Source organism: Mobula birostris, chromosome 1 (genome assembly GCF_030028105.1).
Source record: "Mobula birostris isolate sMobBir1 chromosome 1, sMobBir1.hap1, whole genome shotgun sequence".
In the NCBI taxonomy this organism is placed as follows: domain Eukaryota; kingdom Metazoa; phylum Chordata; class Chondrichthyes; order Myliobatiformes; family Myliobatidae; genus Mobula; species Mobula birostris.
The window spans coordinates 19,780,585-19,800,220 of NC_092370.1; positions in this window are offsets into that span (position 1 = coordinate 19,780,585).

The window sequence follows — 19,636 nt, forward strand, 5'->3', positions numbered from 1 at the left end:
TTGGAAGGAAACTAATATCCTAGTTGGAAGTTTTACTAGTTCTGCATGGTAGGGTTTAAACAAGATTTGCAGGGGGGTGGGAATCGGAGCACCAGAGCAGGTAGTGGAGTGATTGTGAAGACAGATGTTGTTAAGCCTACATACAAGGTCAGGAATCAAACTGTTCTGAGCTGAGTATATTTCAGTGCAAGGAGTATTGTAGAAAAGGCGGATGAGCTTAGGGTATGAACCAGCATGTGGAAATATGACATTGTAACCATTAGTGAGACTTGGTTGCAGGAAGGGCAGGACTAGCAGCTCAATATTCCAGTTTTCCAGTGTTTTAGACATGACAGAACAGGAGGGATTAAAGGGGAGGGGTAGCATTACTGTCACGGCATGGTTCAGTCAGAACAGACTAAAGAGCTGGTCTAGTGAGGATTTGTGGGTAGAACTGAGGAACAGGAAAGGTATGGTCACATGAATGGGATTATTTATAGTCCAGTCAACAAATTGCAGGATTTAGAGGAGCAAATTTGTAGATCGATTCCAGACTGTTGCAAGAAACATAAGGTTGTGACAGTAGGTGATTTTAGCTGTCCACCTATTGACTGGGACTCCTATACTGGAAAAACACTGGATAGGAAAGGGTTTGTTAAATGTGTTCAGGGAAGTTTCCTAAATCAACATGTAGAGAGAGTGTGATACTGCATGTCCTATTAGGGAATGAGACAGGAAAAGTGACCCAAGTTTGTGAAGGGGAACACTTTGCATCTCGTAATCTTAATGCCTTTAGTTTCAAGGTAATTATGGCAAAGGATAGGTCTGATCTTTGGGTTGAAATTCAAAACTGGAGAAAGGACAATTTTGATGGTCTCAGAAAAGATCTGGCAAGTGTCATTTGGGATAGGTTGTTTTCTAGGAAGGGTGTACTTGGTAAGTGGAAGGCTTTCAAAAGTGAAATTTTGAGAGTACAGAGTTTGTATGTTCCTGTCAGAATAAAAGGCAAGTATAACAGGTTTATATTACTTGTTTTTTTGAGAGTTTTTGAAGTCCTAGTTATGAAAAAAAGAGGACACCAAGTTTGGGAGTGCAGTGGACAATGAGGAAGGAAATTAAGGCTTGCAACGAGATCTGGACCAGCTTGAAAAATGGGCTAAAGTAAATGGCAGGTAGAATTTGATGCAGACAAGAGTGAGGTGTTGCATTTCTGGAGGACCTGCCAGGGTAGTCTTACAGTGTGAGCAGAAGGGAACTGAGAATTTCAGTAGAAAAAAGGATCTGGGAATAGAGGTCTGGTATTCTTTGAAAGTGGTGTCACGGGTAAATAGGTTGTAAAAATAGACTTTGGCACATTAGCCTTCATAAATCAATCCATTAATTACAGGAGTTGGAATGTTACGTTGAAATTTTATAAGACATTGGTGAGGCCTAATTTTGCGTATTATTTTGCGTTTCAAACACCTACGTATAGGGGAATCTTGAATAATATTGAGAGAAAATTTACAAGGATGTTGCCAGATCTGGAGGACCTGAATTATAGGAAAAGATCGAATAGGTTATGACATTATTCCCTAGAACACAGAAGATTAAGGGGAGATTTGATAGTGGTAAAATACATAATACTTAATATAATAATATGACAAAGTTGCACTCATTAATTATCATAAAATATAATATCAAGTAAAGAAAAATGACAGTAATCATGTACTTTACCATTTTAAAAGTAATTATCTACTTACCAAATGCCACCAATGAGAAATTTCACAATAATTTCCACAAAGGGTCAGGTGTAATATGTGTTCGGTGGTCTGAAGCAACTCTTGTCCTGGTGTCATCTGCTGATCTGTAGTATCGCAGCCATGATGTGACATACGGTTCAGGATTCCACCGAACTAGAGGAGGTCCGTGTAGTTTAACAAACATAAGTGTTGATACATGCTTTATGAGAATTCTCGAGGGTGTTGTTGTTATTATCAAGTTCATGTGACTTAATCCTCTCTCACACTCAGCAGTACTAATAGCAGTACTTGTGAACAGCTTAATAATGGGCGTAAATCTTGGGGACGCAGCGTCCACGATCCTCCATATAATCTCTGAAGGCATTTATTACAGAGGAAGAAGAAAGTTTAAACCTCTTACAGAGAGATGATATTGCAGCTTCTCCATAATTAGGTGGTATTTCAGCAGGCCAGTTATCTTTATCAAGGACACACATTTCATTTAGCAGGGATTTATACATACCTTGAGGTTTAGAAGTTTGAAGACCTTTCAAGGATGTTGCCGTGAACATGCGGTGCTGCAAATTGTTTATAGGGCTAGTAAGAAACTGTAGATAATTAATAGAGACAATTTTGTTGTTGCTTGTTGAGGTAATTTCTCCAAACTTCCCCTTTTCAACTGCCTCTTGAGCTTCTAGAGTTTTTGTACCAGGTTGCTCTTTCACTCCATGCAGTGATCTTATGCTCCGTTGGATCAGTTTGTCTGCATAAACAATCGTAGTAGTGCGTTTCTGTAAACACTCTGACAGTAAACCAAGTTCATGCAACGTGTCATACATTAGAGCTAAGTCCAATAGAAACTGTTCTGAAGAGAGTCTTTTCAACAGACCTTCATAGGTTTTTCTGACACTCCCAGATCTTGTTTCATCCTTCATTGCTTTTTCAAAATGAAAACACAGTGCTTCATAATTTTGCCACACTGATGAAACAGTTCGAAATGAGCTAGCTACTGAATCACCTACTGCAAGTTCTAATCTGTGATTAAGACAGTGCCAAATTATCACATTAGGGTAATGTTCCTTGAGAATTGTAGCAACACCATATTTGACACCAAGCATTATGCTCGCCCCGTCGCTAGCAAATGCTACAAGGTTCTGTTTCAAGTAAGAGTCGTCAAACCCATGGTTACTGAGACAGTTCAATAGATGCTTAGCAATAGTTGCAGCTTTCTGGTCAGGCAGTTCAATTAGATCTAAAAACATAAAATGGAGATCACCATCCTTTTCACTTTCACATTTCAAATAAACTGTTAGGGTGGTCTTAATGCTCAGGCTTGTTGATTCATCAATGAGAACAGAAAATGTGCTATTTATTTGCTTGATATGCTGGCAAATTTTCTTTTTCATATTAATGGCTATGTGATTAATTATCTTTGTAGTACTAGTGTGGGAATGCAGTCCAATTCCAATGTCAATACCATTTTTTTTTGAAGTTCCAATAAGCCAAGGTGATCAGAGTATGGTCTGTCATTCTGAGCTAAATAATATGCAGAACGAAAAATTGAACAAGTTGCCTTTGGATGCGAAGCATTCATGGTGTCACATAATTTTTCAAGAGCATCTTCACTAGCTATATTTTCAACACTTAGACCAGCAGTGTGAGCTTTTGATAGTCTGTGATCAACAATCTTTTTTCTGAGAGACTTCAAGCGTGTGCTTCGATCGGCTCCATAATAGGATACTTGGTACATCTGCCATGCTGATTCTCCCGTGATCCTTAAGTTCTTGAGGCTGTAGCGCTTTACATAGCTAGCCAGCCATCCCTTACTAGCCTCACACTCCTTCCACTCGCTCTCCTCAACCCCCTCACCATAGTGCTCATGAAGGCTAAGTGGTTTTTCACACATAATTTTTCCATCAACAGGGATATGCTTCTGTGACATATCCTCTAGCCACACACTTAATGCTTTCTCAGTCTTTGCAAGCACTTTATCACGAGCCAGAGAGACAATTTTTGCCATTGTAGGGGTAGCACTAACACTTCCACGAATTTCAGCTTTTTTCAGCTTTATTGTGCGAATGCTCGATTCGTTCTTACCGAACTTACGGCCCACTTCGGCAAGTGACATGCCACTTTTTGAAAAAAACTAAGATTTTTATTTTCTCGGTGAACGATGCTCAAACAATGAGTGCTGGAGAGAGATTGAGGATCTGTGACATGGCAGAAGGCTACAGCAGGGTATGCTGGGACAATGGGTCGAGCGAGGAGGAATTTCACAAATACCTAAATAAAAAAGTCACAGCTCCAGGATTTCACCAAAAACGATCAAGTATCCTAATATTATTAGTGGTATTTTCCCCAACAGCCACCACCCCCTCTCCCCAACCCCCGCTTCCGTAAAATTCCCTCTATGTAATATGCAGCTGCTGCTAAATTCCCCGCTTGTTCATTTTGACTTTTTTTTCCCCCACAGAGGTGCTGGAGCAGTGCTCCACTGAGCTCCGGCAGCACTGCACCCCTGGGTTACGGAGGAATCAGTTTTGGGACCACTGCTGTTCTTAATTTAATGATTTGGGTTAGCACATAACAAATAAACTAGTAAAGTTTGTAGATGACACAAAATTAGGGGGGCAGGCTGCTAACATTCAGACAGCAAGAATCCAGAAGTGGCTGCGTGACCTTGGCTTCACTAGAAGAGAGATCAAGTCAACCAGCAGGGCTGTAGCTGAGGCAGCAGAGAAAGGATCAGCATGGGTGTGGACCAAGTATGTCCCGAGGGGCAGATAGTCAGACAGTGTATACATACCTTGCAAACCCTTCAGTAGTTGCATAGACACCTGAAGAGCAGACTATCTGTTGGATGGAAGTGACCAACAACTCTGATGGAGGCAGATGCCAAGTTTTTAAGCTCACCAGTGGGAGGTGGTGCTTTAGCACTGCTGGCCCACCACCTCGAGGGAGTCTTGATCATAAGCGGGCCGAAACTCCTGAAGACAGGTGGCAGATCAACTGATGATCCCACTGGTGATAGCACAGGACAGTTAACATCTTAGTCCACGTGTATTTTGTAACATACAGTTAGATCTAAACAAAATCCAGATGTGGGCAGATAAATGGCAGATGAAATTTAATATAAGTAAACACAAAGTATTGCATATTGGAGGTAGAAATATTAGATACAAGTATACAATTGGGGTCTCTTGAGTTAGAAAATGCACTCTATGAGAAGGATCTGGGCGTCTTGGTAAACTCATCACTATCAACATCTAGACAATTCACAAAAGTGATTAGGAAGGCTAATAAGAATTTTGAGCTATATAATGCACCCAGTGTAGTTCAAGTTTAGAGACGTACTCTTTAAGCTGTATAATGTGCTTGTGAGGCCACACCTTGAGTACTGTGTACAATTTTGGTCTCCGTATTTCGTGAGCAATGAGAAGGCAGTGGAGATGGTTCAGAGAAGGGCAACCAGACTCATTCCAGGTCTGCAGTGTAAGACTATGAAGAAAGATTAAAATAATTAAATCTTTTCAACATAAATAGATGCAGTATGAGAAGAGACATGATAGAAGTGTTCAAAATCATTAAGGGTAAGGTGGATGCCAGCTGCTACTTCAAAATTAATCTGTCATCAAGGACACGGGGCCATACGTGGAGATTGGTTAAAGGGAGATTTCAGCCTAACATCAGGAAGCATTCCTTTATACAGTGAATTGTGGACACCAGGAACAAACTACCTAGTTATGTTGTTGAGAGTATTATCTTAAATACTTTCAAATCTAATCTCATTAGTTACTTTAACACACTTTTTGAATAGGAATTTGGCAAGCTTTCTTGGGCCAAATGGCTTGTTCTTGTCAAAAATTTTCTAATGTTCTAACATAATTTTCAACGACTCCCAACACTCCAGCCACCCAAAATGAATGCTAACCCCCATTGTCTCTCTATCTGCATTCATGCGTATGCAGACATCTCTGGTGATCAATCCCAGTCTGCAGAACCAAAGTTCACAGCTACAATTTACATTCAATCTGCAATCCACATTCAAATCTAACTCCAGGCCGGGTCTTTATGTGCTGCCATTGTGACTCCCGTCTCCCCTTCCCCCACCACCACTCTGCAACCCCGTTTCCCTCAGATCCCACCGTCAGCTCCTGGGCCCTCAGAGGCTCCATCTTCCTCTCACCCCAACCCTCCCCTCTCCACTGACACCCCCAGCCTCCCCCCTCCCCCCTCTGATCCCAGCTCTCATCCGTGCCAGGTCTTTACCATCCCGTCTGACCTTCAACTGTCTGAGGCAGAATGCTCTGTCCTCAGTAAGGGCCTCACCTTTGTCCCCCTTCGCCCACACCTCAGTGAATTCTGTGTTCGCCATGACGCGGAACTCTTCTTCCGCCATCTCCATCTCCGAGCCTACTTCTTCGGCAAGGACTCTTCCACCCCCACCGATGACCCCTTCTCCCGTCTTCAACCCTCCTCCTCTTCATGGACACCCCGCTCTGGTCTTCTGCCTGCTCTGGATCTCTTTATTGCTAACTGCTGATGAGATATCAACCGTCTCGACTTCACCGCATCTTGTTCCCATTCCAACCTCACTCCTTCCGAACGCTCTGCTCTCCACTCCCTCCGCACTAATCCTAACCTTATTATTGAACCCGCCGATAAGGGGGTTATTGTTGTAGTCTGGTGTACTGACCTCTACCTTGCCGAGGCACAACGACAACTCGCGGATACCTCTTCTTATTTACTCCTTGATGGTGACCCCACTAAGGAGCACCAGGCCATTGTCTCCCACACCATCACCGACTTTATCCGCTCAGGGGATCTCCCATCCACTGCTACCAACCTTATAGTTTCCACACCTCGCACTTCCCGTTTCTATCTCAAGATCCACAAACCTGCCTGTCCAGGTAGACCCATTGTCTCAGCTTGCTCCTGCCCCACCGAACTCTTTCTGCATACCTCGACACTGTTTTATCCCCCCTTGTTCAATCCCTTCCTACCAATGTTCGTGACACTTCTCACGCTCTTAAATTTTTTGCTGATTTTAAGTTCCCTGGCCCCCCCTGCTTTATTTTCACCATGGATGTCCAGCCCCTATATACTTCTATCCCCCATCAGGAAGGTCTCAAAGCTTTCCGCTTCTTTTTGGATTCCAGACTTAATCAGTTCCCCTCTACCACCACTCTGCTCCGTCTAGTGGAATTAGTCCTTACTCTTAATAATTTCTCCTTTGGCTCCTCCCACTTCCTCCAAACTAAAGGTGTAGCTATGGGCACCCACATGGGTTCCAGCTATGCCTGTCTTTTTGTTGGCTTTGTGGAACAATCTATGTTCCAAACCTATTCTGCTATCTGTCCCCCACTTTTCCTTCGCTACATCGACGACTGCATTGGCGCTGCTTCCTGCACACATGCTGAGCTCGTTGACTTCATTAACTTTGCCTCCAACTTTCACCCTGCCCTCAAGTTTACCCGGTCCATTTCCGACACCTCCCTCCCCTTTCTAGATCTTTCTGTCTCTGTCTCTGGAGACAGCTTATCTACTGATGTCTACTATAAGCCTACTGACTCTCACAGCTGTCTGGACTATTCCTGTTCTCACCCTGTCTCTTGCAAAAATGCCATCCCCTTCTCCCAATTCCTCCGTCTCTGCCGCATCTGCTCTCAGGAGGAGGCTTTTCATTCCAGGACGAGGGAGATGTCCTCCTTTTTTAATGGAAGGGGCTTCCCTTCCTCCATCATCAACTCTGCTCTCAAACGCATCTCCCCCATTTTACGCACATCTGCTCTCACTCCATCCTCCCGTCACCCCACTAGGAATAGGGTTCCCCTGGTCCTCGCCTACCACCCCACCAGCCTCCGGTTCCAACATATTATTCTCCGTAACTTCTGCCACCTCCAACGGGATCCAACCACTAAGCACATCTTTCCCTCCCCCCCACCCCGCTTTCCGCAGGGATCACTCCCTACGCAAATCCCTTGTCCATTCGTCCCCCCCATCCCTCCCCCCCCCCACTGATCTCCCTCCTGGCACTTATCCTTGTAAGCAGAACAAGTGTTACATATGCCCTTTCACTTCCTCCCTTACCACCATTCAGGGCCCCAGACGTCCTTCCAGGTGAGGCAACACTTCACCTGTGAGTCGACTGGGGTGATATACTGCGTCCGGTGCTCCCGATGTGGCCTTCTATATATTGGCGAGACCCGACGCAGACTGGGAGATCGCTTTGCTGAACACCTACGCTCTGTCCGCCAGAGAAAGCAGGATCTCCCAGTGGGCACACATTTTAATTCCACATCTCATTCCCATTCTGACATGTCTATCCATGGCCTCCTCTACTGTAAAGATGAAGCCACACTCAGGTTGGAGGAACAACACCTTATATTCCATCTGGTTAGCCTCCAACCGGATTGCATGAACACTGACTTCTCTAACTTCCGATAATGCCCCACCTCCCCCTCGTACCCTATCTGTTATTTATTTATATACACATTCTTTCTCTCTCTCTCTCTCTCTCCTTTTTCTTCCTCTGTCCCTCTCACTATACCCCTTGCCCAACCTCTGTGTTTTCCTCCCCCTCCCCCTTTTCTTTCTCCCTAGACCTTCTGTCCCATGATCCTCTCATATCCCTTTTGCCAATCACCTGACCAGCTCTTGGCTCCCTCCCTCCCCCTCCTGTCTTCTCCTATCATTTTGGATCTCCCCCTCCCCTTCCCACTTTCAAATCTCTTACTAACTCTTCCTTCAGTTAGTCCTGGCGAAGGGTCTCGGCCTGAAACGTCGACTATACCTCTTCCTAGAGATGCTGCCTGGCCTGATGCGTTCACCAGCAACTTTAATGTGTGTTGCTTCAAATCTAAAGACTGGCTGCCGCTAGATTAATATTTGTTATATACCTTAACTCCAGAATACAACCTAATAATGGATATCTATATTACAAGCAAAAGTATCTGATGTGTGTTGCTTCAAATCTAAAGACTGGCTGCTGCTAGATTAATATTTGCTATATACCTTAACTCCAGAATACAACCTAATAATGGATATCTATATTACAAGCAAAAGCAAGCATGTTGCAGTGTTGTTTAGCACTATAAAAAGCTCTTAAAGTTTCTCATTAATAGGAAGCCCAGAAGACCTTGCTGACTATCAAGTGTCAGACCTACTAACTGGGAGATTTTTCATCTTATCCATTAGTATGAGCTTCATAGTTTATAACAGCAATTACTAATTGCAGTAAGTAATTGAAAAGCAGAAGGTGGTTTTTAGTTAAGTCACCATGCTTAGTGAAGTTCCAAAGAGATGAGAAACTGGAGCAGAGTGTCAGGGCACTGGAGCAGGTATCCAATCGCAGACCAAGTACTGTGCACACAGTGATATTAATTGAGTAACAAATCCCAAGGTGCAAACAGGCAGAGATCAAAGCATCCAGAGAAATCCAGAAACCAGAATCAGGGAACAGGCAGAGTACAGATACAAATACTGGAAAGGCTCAGGAAAATTCACTAGCACAACCTGACAACAAACAGGTGAAAACACAGGACTAAAATACACTGAGCAATAAACAGAGAGGCAGATGATAGGTGGAGCACAATGAGACAGAAGTGGCAGCAAAGCAGGTAACAATGAGAAACAGGTGAGAGGCGGAGTACTCAGTAATACAGGTGCCAGAGTAGAACAGGAGCTGGGGCAGCGGCACATAGGACATGAAAACAAACAAGAGCACGTAGAAATACAAAACCACAGACTGATGGCTAGGGGGAAAACACACAAAAAGACAAAGTTCAGCTGGAGGTAGTGACACAGAGTTTCCCAACCTTTTTTGTGCCATGGACTAATACCATTAAGCAAGAGGTCCACAGACACCAATTTGGGAACCTCCTGATCTAGGGGGATTTGTTGCACAATTTAGCTAACCTGCTTTTCAGAGCCCTGTTCTGTCTTTCAGTTGTCCCATAAAATTGAGGATGGTAAGTCATAGTCATAGTCATACTTTATTGATCCGGGGGGAAATTGGTTTTCGTTACAGTTGCACCATAAATAATGCATAGTAATAGAACCATAAATAGTTAAATAGTAATATGTAAATTATGCCAGTAAATTATGAAATAAGTCCAGGACCAGCCTATTGGCTCAGGGTGTCTGACCCTCCAAGGGAGGAGTTGTAAAGTTTGATGGCCACAGGCAGGAATTACTTCCTAAGACTCTCTGTGTTGCATCTCGGTGGAATGAATGTACTCCTGTGCCCAGCCAGTACATTATGTAGTGGATGGGAGACATTGTCCAAGATGGCATGCAACTTGGACAACATCCCCTTTTCAGACACCGCCGTCAGAGAGTCCAGTTCCATCCCTACAACATCACTGGCCTTACGAATGAGTTTGTTGATTCTGCTGGTGTCTGCTACCCTTAGCCTGCTGCCCCAGCATGCAACAGCAAACATGATAGCACTGGCCACCACAGACTCGTAGAACATCCTCAACATCTTCCGGCAGGTGGTAAAGGACATCAGTCTCCTCAGGAAATAGAGACGGCTCTGACCCTCCTTATAGACAGCCTCAGTGTTCTTTGACCAGTCCAGTTTATTGTCAATTCGTATCCCCAGGTATTTGTAATCCTCCACCATGTCCACACTGACCCCCTGGATGGAAACAGGGGTCACCGGTACCTTAGCTCTCCTCAGCTCTACACCAGCTCCTTAGTCTTTTTCACATTAAGCTGCAGATAATTCTGCTCACACCATGTGACAAAGTTTCCTACCGTAGCCCTGTACTCAGCCTCATCTCCCTTGCTGATGCATCCAACTATGGCAGAGTCATCCGAAAACTTCTGAAGATGACAAGACTCTGTGCAGTAGTTGAAGTCCGAGGTGTAAATGGTGAAGAGAAAGGGAGACAAGACAGTCCCTTGTGGAGCCCCAGTGCTGCTGATCACTCTGTCGGACACACAGTGTTGCAAGCACACGTACTGTGGTCTGCCAGTCAGCTAATCAAGAATCCATGATACCAGGGAAGCATCCACCTGTATCGCTGTCAGCTTCTTCCCCAGCAGAGCAGGGCGGATGGTGTTGAACGCACTGGAGAAGTCAAAAAACATGACCCTCACAGTGCTCGCTGGCTTGTCCAGGTGGGCGTAGACACGGTTCTGCAGGTAGACGACAGTATCCTCAACTCCTATTCGGGGCTGGTAGGCGAACTGGAGGGGATCTAAGTGTGGCCTGACCATAGGCCGGAGCAGCTCCAGAACAAGTCTCTCCAGAACAAGTAAGGGCAGGAGAAATGATGCTTACACTACAAGGCATTCATCAATAGCAATGAGAAGAATGAGGGGTAACCTCACTGAAAACTGCGGAATGCTGAAAGGCCTCGATAGAGTGGATGTAGAGAGGATGTTTTTTTTATGGTGGGGGAGTCTAAGATGAGAATACAGCCTCAGAATAGAGTTCTGGAATGGAGGAGAGGGGGGATTTCTTTAACCTGAGAGTGCTGAATCTGTGGAATTTGTTGCCACAAGTGGCCGTACATCGTAAGTCATTGGGTATATTTAAGGCAGAAGTTGATAGGTTCATAAGAACATAAGAAATAGGAGCAGGAGTAGGTCATCTGGCCCATTGAGCTTGCTCCGCTATTCAATAAGATCATGGTTGATCTGACCATGGACTCATTTCCACCTACCTGCCTTTTCCCCATAACCCTTAATTCCCCTACTATGCAAAAATCTGTCCAACCTTGTCTTAAGTATATTTATTGAGGTAGCCTCCACTGCTTCATTGGACTGAGAATTCCATAGATTCCTCCTGAGAAAAGCAGTTCCTCTTCATCTCCATCCTGAATTTACTCCCCCGAATCTTGAAGCTATGTCCCCTAGTTCTAGTCTCACCTACCAGTGGAACAACTTTCCTGCCTCTATCTTATCTATCCCTTTCATAATTTTATATGTTTCTATAAGATCTCCTGAATTCCAGCAGGTACAGTCCCAGGTGGCTCCATCTCCCCTCATAGTTTAACCCTCTCATCTTCGATTCTTGATTAGTCAGGGCATGAGTGGATATTGGAAGAAGGCAGGAGTTTGGGGCTGAGAGGAAAGATAGATCAGCCATGATAAAATGGCAGAATAGACTCGATGCGTCAAATGGCCTAATTCTATTCTTATATCTTATGGTCTTCTGGTCTAACTCATATAACTTTATATCCACTCATATAGCAACTGTAACGAAAACCAATTTCCCCCGGGATCAATAAAGTATGACTATGACTATGACTATCAGTAAAGTGAGGACCGTTCTCACTTGAGATATTCTTGGGAATCCCAAACCTAGGAATAAATTCTCATAACAATAATTATCAATTCTCCGAATTGGATCAGTTTCTACCCAAGGAAATAACAAACAAAATAACAAGTGCACAATCACAGCTCAAACATCTAGGTAGCTGCCTAAAGTCCATTTGGAGATGCAGAAATGAATTCCAGGGGACGGACCCAGCAGCCGCAGATACAACAGTGTCCTTCAGAAATGGGTCTCTGGCAAATCATACAGTGCAGTTACCTTTCCTGCTATGGTCGAGAATCTCTTATTTTTGATTATATCCATCGTCCTTTATAGTTTTGCACATAGTGTTATTTAGTTCATAAAGTCCTTTCAGCCTGCGACACAACATGCTGTAATTGTATTTCATCAAAGAACTCAGGAAGTATTGGCAGCCTGATCATGTTCGAGTGCTACGTGGCCATAACGATCCGCTGTCCCTGCCTTTGCAAAGGAGTCATCTCGCTTGTTCCCTCCAGTCATTTCATCCTTCCCATTAGTATGAGCCGCACAGGTTATAAAAGCAATTGCAGTAAGTAAATTGAAAAGCAGGAAAAGTTCATAGTTAGTTCACAGCGTTTTATCAAAGTTCCGAAGAGGTGAGAAATCCATGTCTTTTCCATAATTATCCATTGTTATGTGCTACTCCTGAGGCATACTGAGATTCCATTCACCGGCTGAAAGGATGTAGGATTTTGTTCAGCAAAAAGGTTCAGCTGCTTGAGTAGGGCTGTGGGGAAGGTAGCTGCCCCGCCTCATTTGTTACATGACGTGCGCACACCACATATACACTGAAATAAACAAAAACAAACAAGAGAAAATCGAGCCGTGACCCTTCATCAGGACTGGTTCTACTAAGTTTCTTTTCCCAGTATCAGATCGGGAGGAAAACAACTAAAGAAGTTACGTGCAGGCTTACATCAGGAGGCATTTTTCAACGGGCAGAATTAAAATTGTACAAGATCTTTAACAGATTGTTTAAATTAAACTGTGCAGCTTAAATTAAACTGTTGGTAGTAGAGGAGGCGAAACTTATCAAAGTTGCCTCAGCCTGAGAGCATATTCGAGCCCAGGTGCCAGGCTGTCCGCAAGCAAAAACATTCCCCTCGTGGCAACTCCATGTTTACCTACCGTGTCCACCATCCCATTTCCTCACTCGTTGGATCAAAGAACTGTAAAACCCATACATTTAGAATAATACTATCGAAACAACTACGCTTTTCAAAACAAAAACTGACAGTCTCAGGTGAGTCACATGGGGCACATGTGTATAAAACAGGTCATGTTAAAAATGAAGTTTACAGTTAAATTTTATGTAGAAGTTAATCTGGGTAAGGACTAGCCAAAATTTGGTCACTGTCAAGTTTGCTAAATATAAAACAAAGCTACAAGTTGAAATAATATTCAAATTGTTTCGGATAGTTATCGCAATAGCTTTATAACAATGTCCAGTACTGCCCGGAGACCATAGTGCAGCACTGGGGCTCCACAGGGGACTGTCTTGTCTCCCTTTCTCTTCACCATTTACACCTCGGACTTCAACTACTGCACAGAGTCTTGTCATCTTCAGAAGTTTTCGGATGATTCTGCCATAGTTGGATGCATCAGCAAGGGAGATGAGGTTGAGTACAGGGCTACGGTAGGAAACTTTGTCACATGGTGTGAGCAGAATTATCTGCAGCTTAATGTGAAACAGACTAAGGAGCTGGTGGTAGACCTGAGGAGAGCTAAGGTACCGGTGACCCCTGTTTTCATCCAGGGGGTTAGTGTGGACATGGTGGAGGATTACAAATACCTGGGGATATGAATTGACAATAAACTGGACTGGTCAAAGAACACTGAGGCTGTCTACAAGAAGGGTCAGAGCCTTCTCTATTTCCTGAGGACAATGAGATCCTTTAACATCTGCCGGACGATGCTGAGGATGTTCTACGAGTCTGTGGTGGCCAGTGCTATCATGTTTGCTGTTGTGTGCTGGGGCAGCAGGCTGAGGGTAGCAGACACCAACAGAATCAACAAACTCATTCGTAAGGCCAGTGATGTTGTAGGGATGGAACTAGACTCTCTCACGGTGGTGTCTGAAAAGAGAACGCTGTCTAAGTTGCATGCCATCTTGGACAATGTCTCCCATCCACTACATAATGTACTGGGTGGACACAGGAGTACATTCAGCCAGAGACTCATTCCACCGAGATGCAACACAGAGCGTCATAGGAAGTCATTCCTGCCTGTGGCCATCAGACTTTACAACTCCTCCCTTGGAGGGTCAGACACTCTGAGCCAATAGGCTGGTCCTGGACTTATTTCATAATTTACTGGCATAATTTACATATTACTATTTAACTATTTATTGTTTTATTACTACTTATTATTTATGGTGCAACTGTAATGAAAACCAGTTTCCCCCGGGATCAATAAAGTACAACTAATCTAATCTGATAGTGGAGCAGCAGGGAAGTCTGACACAAGTATTGTTCCCATTCACGGTAACAGCTTTAATCCCTTGACATTGTAGTTGCTTTTGGCAATATTGTACTGCACTCGCAATTTAACCTAACTTTCTCATCTCACGCAAGTAACAGTACGTGTTTTTACCTTTAACCTAAATTGCAATTTAATTACGACAACATCTATCAAAATGGGCACAAACACGAGGTAGTCTGCAGATGCTGGAAATTCAAGCAACGCACATAAAAAATGCTAGTGAGCGCAGCAGATCAGGCCCTCAATCAGATCATCCCTCAGCCTCCAGCACTCCAAAGAAAACAACCTACATTTATCCAATGTCTCATGATAGCACATGCCCTCTAATCCAGGCAGCATACTCCAGATGTGGCCTAACCAGAGGTTTATAAAGTTGCAACGTAATCTTCTGACTTTTGAACTTGATGCCTTGACTAATAAAAACTAGCATTCCATCAGTCTTTAACTACCTTATTTCCCTACTAGCCTCACTAGCCACTTTCAAGGACCTATGAACATGGATCCCAAGACCTCTTTGCTCAGCAACACTGTTGCCCTTTACAGTGTACTGTCTCCTTGCATTTGCCCTGCTGGAGTACAGCACCTCACATTTATCTGGGTTAAACTCTGTCTGCCATTTCTCAACCCATATCTGCAACTGATCTATATCATGCCGTATTTTTTTTGCCAGTCTTCTACACTATACACAACTGTCAATCTTGGTATAATCTGCAAATTTACTAACCCACCCATCTACATTTTCATCCAGGCCATCTATATACATCATTTATATACATCATAGCAGAGGTCCAGCACAGATCCTTGCGGAACCCCACTAATTACAGACCTCCAGCTCAAATAAGTCCCTTTAAATACTGTCCTCAGTCTTCCATGTGTAAACCAGTTCTGAATCTAAACAGCCAATTCACTGCAAATCCCATGCATCTTAATTTTAGTCATAGTCATAGTCACAGTCATACTTTATTGATCCCAGGGGAAACTGGTTTTCATTACAGTTGTACCATAAATAATAAATAGTAATAGAACCATAAATAGTTAAATAGTAATATGTAAATTATGCCAGTAAATTATGAAATAAGTCCAGGACCAGCCTATTGGCTCAGGGTGTCTGACCCTCCAAGGGAGGAGTTGTAAAGTTTGGTGGCCACAGGCAGGAATGACTTCCTATGATGCTCTGTGCTACATCTCGGTGGAATGAGTCTCTGGCTGAATGTACTCCTGTGCCCACCCAGTACATTATGTAGTGGGTGGGAGACATTGACCAAGATGGCATGCAACTTAGACAGCATCCTCTTTTCAGACACCACCGTGAGAGAGCCCAGTTCCATCCCCACAACATCACTGGCCTTACGAATGAGTTTGTTGATTCTGCTGGTGTCTGCTACCCTCAGCCTGCTGCCCCAGCACATAACAGCAAACATGATAGCACTGGCCACCACAGACTCGTAGAACATCCTCAGCATCGTCCGGCAGATGTTAAAGGACCTCAGTGTCCTCAGGAAATAGAGATGGCTCTGACCCTTCTTGTAGACAGCCTCAGAGTTCTTTGACCAGTCCAGTTTATTGTCAATTCGTATCCCAGGTATTTGTAATCCTCCACCATGTCCACACTAATCCCCTGGATAAAAACAGGGGTCACCGGTACCTTAGCTCTCCTCAGGTCTACCACCAGCTCCTTAGTCTTTTTCACATTAAGCTGCAGATAACTCTGCTCACACCATGTGACACAGTTTCCTACCGTAGACCTGTACTCAGCCTCATCTCCCTTGCTGATGCATCCAACTATGGCAGAGTCATCCGAAAACTTCTGAAGATGACAAGACTCTGTGCAGTAGTTAAAGTCCGAGGTGTAAATGGTGAAGAGAAAAGGAGACAAGACAGTCCCCTGTGGAGCCCCAGTGCTGCTGATCACTCTGTCGTACACACAGTGTTGCAAGCACACGTACTGTGGTCTGCCAGTCAGCTAATCAAGAATCCATGATACCAGGAAAGCATCCACCTGCATTGCTGGATTAGCGTCCCACAAGGGATTTTCTCCATTTTAGTGAAATGTCCTAGTAATTGCCATCACTAATAATAAAATAAAATAACTAAAATAAATGGGCTCAGAACTCACAAACTCTTATCACTCTAAAATGCCTTTTATTTTGCTTCAGTACAAGGCGAACAGCATGGGCCTTGTCACCCACATTGTTATGAAGCTGAACACAAAACTGCTATTTTTATATAGAATTGGCTTATCAGATTTGGATATTGATCATTGTAGATTACACAGCACGTGTTTGAATTCCTCATTTGAAAGATCAGTCACCATTCACAACACAGGCATTAAAGTCAATTGAAACTTCAAACTGACAGCCGATGATATTTAGAAATTCGTAAAGACAACAGAGCCTTAGTTGTTGGGAATGTTTCTTATCCTTCTGTTATCCTTATCTTATCTACCTCTACCAACCCCCTATTGTGTAAAGGGTTGTTATGTTTCATTTAGTCCTGACGAAGGGTCTCGGCCAGAAACGTCGACTGTACCTCTTCCTAGAGATGCTGCCTGGCCTGCTGCGTTCACCAGCAACTTTTATGTGAGTTGCTTATGTTTTAGCAAGACCTTTCTTGAAAAATCTCATTACAGAGTCCTCACTTGTTTGGCTTGAGTACACATTGCCCCATTGCCCAACCTATCTTGTCTGTAGTAAGCAACTGCCTTGGCTTTCCTTGTCTTAACTCAACTACCCACAGTTGTACCCATGGCTCATGATTTCCAGAGATTAAGAAAGTGTTGGAATTCATTCTTCTTATTAAGAATAAACATTTTATCTCTCAGATTACTGGTTTGGCCCTCAGAGGGTCTATAAAACATTTTAAGGATTTTTATTTGATTTGAGTGCATTATCAACTGGTGTGGGTTGTTGTGTGTTTGGGGTACCTGGGTTTGCACTTGTATTTAAGATTTATTCTCTCTCAGTAGCGCATCCACCCTCTGTGTAAAATAATGTAGCTCTGAAATCCACTCTATACTTGCCTCCAATCACCTTAAAATTATGACCCCTTCTATTAGAATTTCCAACACCTTTGGAAATCCTGGCTGTCCATTTGGTAAAATCAAGTGAAGTGGCTGCAAAATGACTTCCTTACTCTTATATTCAATGCCTTAACAAACGAAGACAAACATTCTGCACACCTTACCACCATATATATCTATGCAGCCATTGAAGTGATTCCAATGTTCCTCTGTACATCAATACCCTCAATTGTATACTTTCCCCTTACATTTGATGTCCCAGAGTGCCATCTCTTCCACCACTATTCTCTGTATTCAATGGACAAGCCAACTCTGAAAGCAAACTACCAAGTCACCATAGACCTATGAACTTTAATGTTTGGGATCAGCCTACCATTTAAAAGCCTTACTAAAATCCATGTTTACATCATCTACTGCCTTTCCCTCATCAGTCACCTTTGTCACCTCAGCAAAAACGCTAAATTAAGTTTGTATGGCATGACCTACCTTGCATAAATCCAAGCTGACTGTACCTAATCAGACCTAGCTTTCCCAAATGTGCTTAAACCCTATCCCTAAGAATCCTCTTCAGAAGCTTCCCTCCCATTGATGAGAGGTTAGCCAGCCTGTAGTTTCTTGGATCATCCCTATTTTTCTTGTTGAGCAAAGGAACTCTATTGTCTACCCTCATCTGTGGCTAGAGGACACAAAGATCTCCAGAGCTCCAGCAATCTCATCTCTTGCCTCTTTCAAAAACCTGAGATATTTTCCATCAGGCCCTGAGGACATCCGGCTTGCTGCTCTCCAGAAGAACCAATGCCACCTCCTGTTGACCTCTAAATGCCCCAGTACGTCAGCAAGCCCCATACTAATCTCTCTGTCTTCCAATTCTTTCTATTTGGTGACCACCAGTACAAAGTAATTTAACACTACCTCTTCCACATCCTTCAAGCATCAAATCCCTCATATGTCCTTGAGTAGTCCCCTCCTCCTACACGTTCCCTAGTTATCCTCTTGGTGTTAACGTAAATGTAATACCCCGGTTAAGATTTCTACTGCTATGCTGTGAGGTTTTTCTTTAGTTTAGCAGTTTGAAGTTCACTAACAGGACACGTTGCACTTGTACAGTAGTCCGGTTTGGGGCTTTTGGCCAGAGCTGCAGAGCAGAACACAAGGGAGGATGCTCACATAATGCCGCTTGAAGCAGAGACCCTGTTGCCTTTTCTGCTAACTGTTTGGAAAATCGGTAAATATATTTCCTTGTATTTTATGCCAATGTATGATCTGTCATTTCCTGGTGAATGATAACGGTGTATGGGGCAGTATTTATACAGCATTTGCTATAATCTATGTCCCTCAATCAGAACATCCCAACTTTCCTGATTGGTGGAACCCAAATAAGATGGACCTTAGACATGTGTTGATTATGCAAGGTGGACTTCTCACTATTGAGTCTCGTGGTTATTAGCTGAGTTAGCTAATGAGGGCAGATCTTGTATATGAGCCTCAGTGAGAGGGTTGTATAAGAATCTTTTTAATCCTACTTGCCAAGTGCATTTATTGCCCCTTATCAGTCTTCCTTATCCTCTGTTTGAGCTCTTTCCTGTCATCATTATATTCCTCAGGATATAATTGATGAGTTAACACATCTGTTAGGCAGATCAACTCCCAAAAGGTTCTCCACAAAATCTAGACGTCCCCCATCCCAGGTAGTACAATGCCTTAAGTTGCTAAATCATCTTTGCTGAGTGAACCGAAGTATATGATCCAGGCTTGGGGTTTTCGACTATTAGATCAAGATTTGAGAAGAAGGAATGAATCAAATCCCTGAGCTACCTATTGTGGATGTATTAAAAAAAAACAGTTCTCTGAATTATAGCAGTTTCACAAACAGGACAGACTTGTATGATGGCTATACTTCGGAGACGGTCAATTCAAATACACAAACCAATCCTCCAAAACAACATTAAGCACACACTTTCTTTGGTTCATTGGGAGTTTGAAGTTGGTTTAGAGTCCATAAACGGAAAGTTGGTTTATGTAAAAGAACTTTGACCCTTGCATGCTCTCCCCCAATTTCTTCTCTCATCTATTCTCTAAAGTCATCCACACTTCAATTTTTTAGCTCTTTCTCAAACCATGAATGCT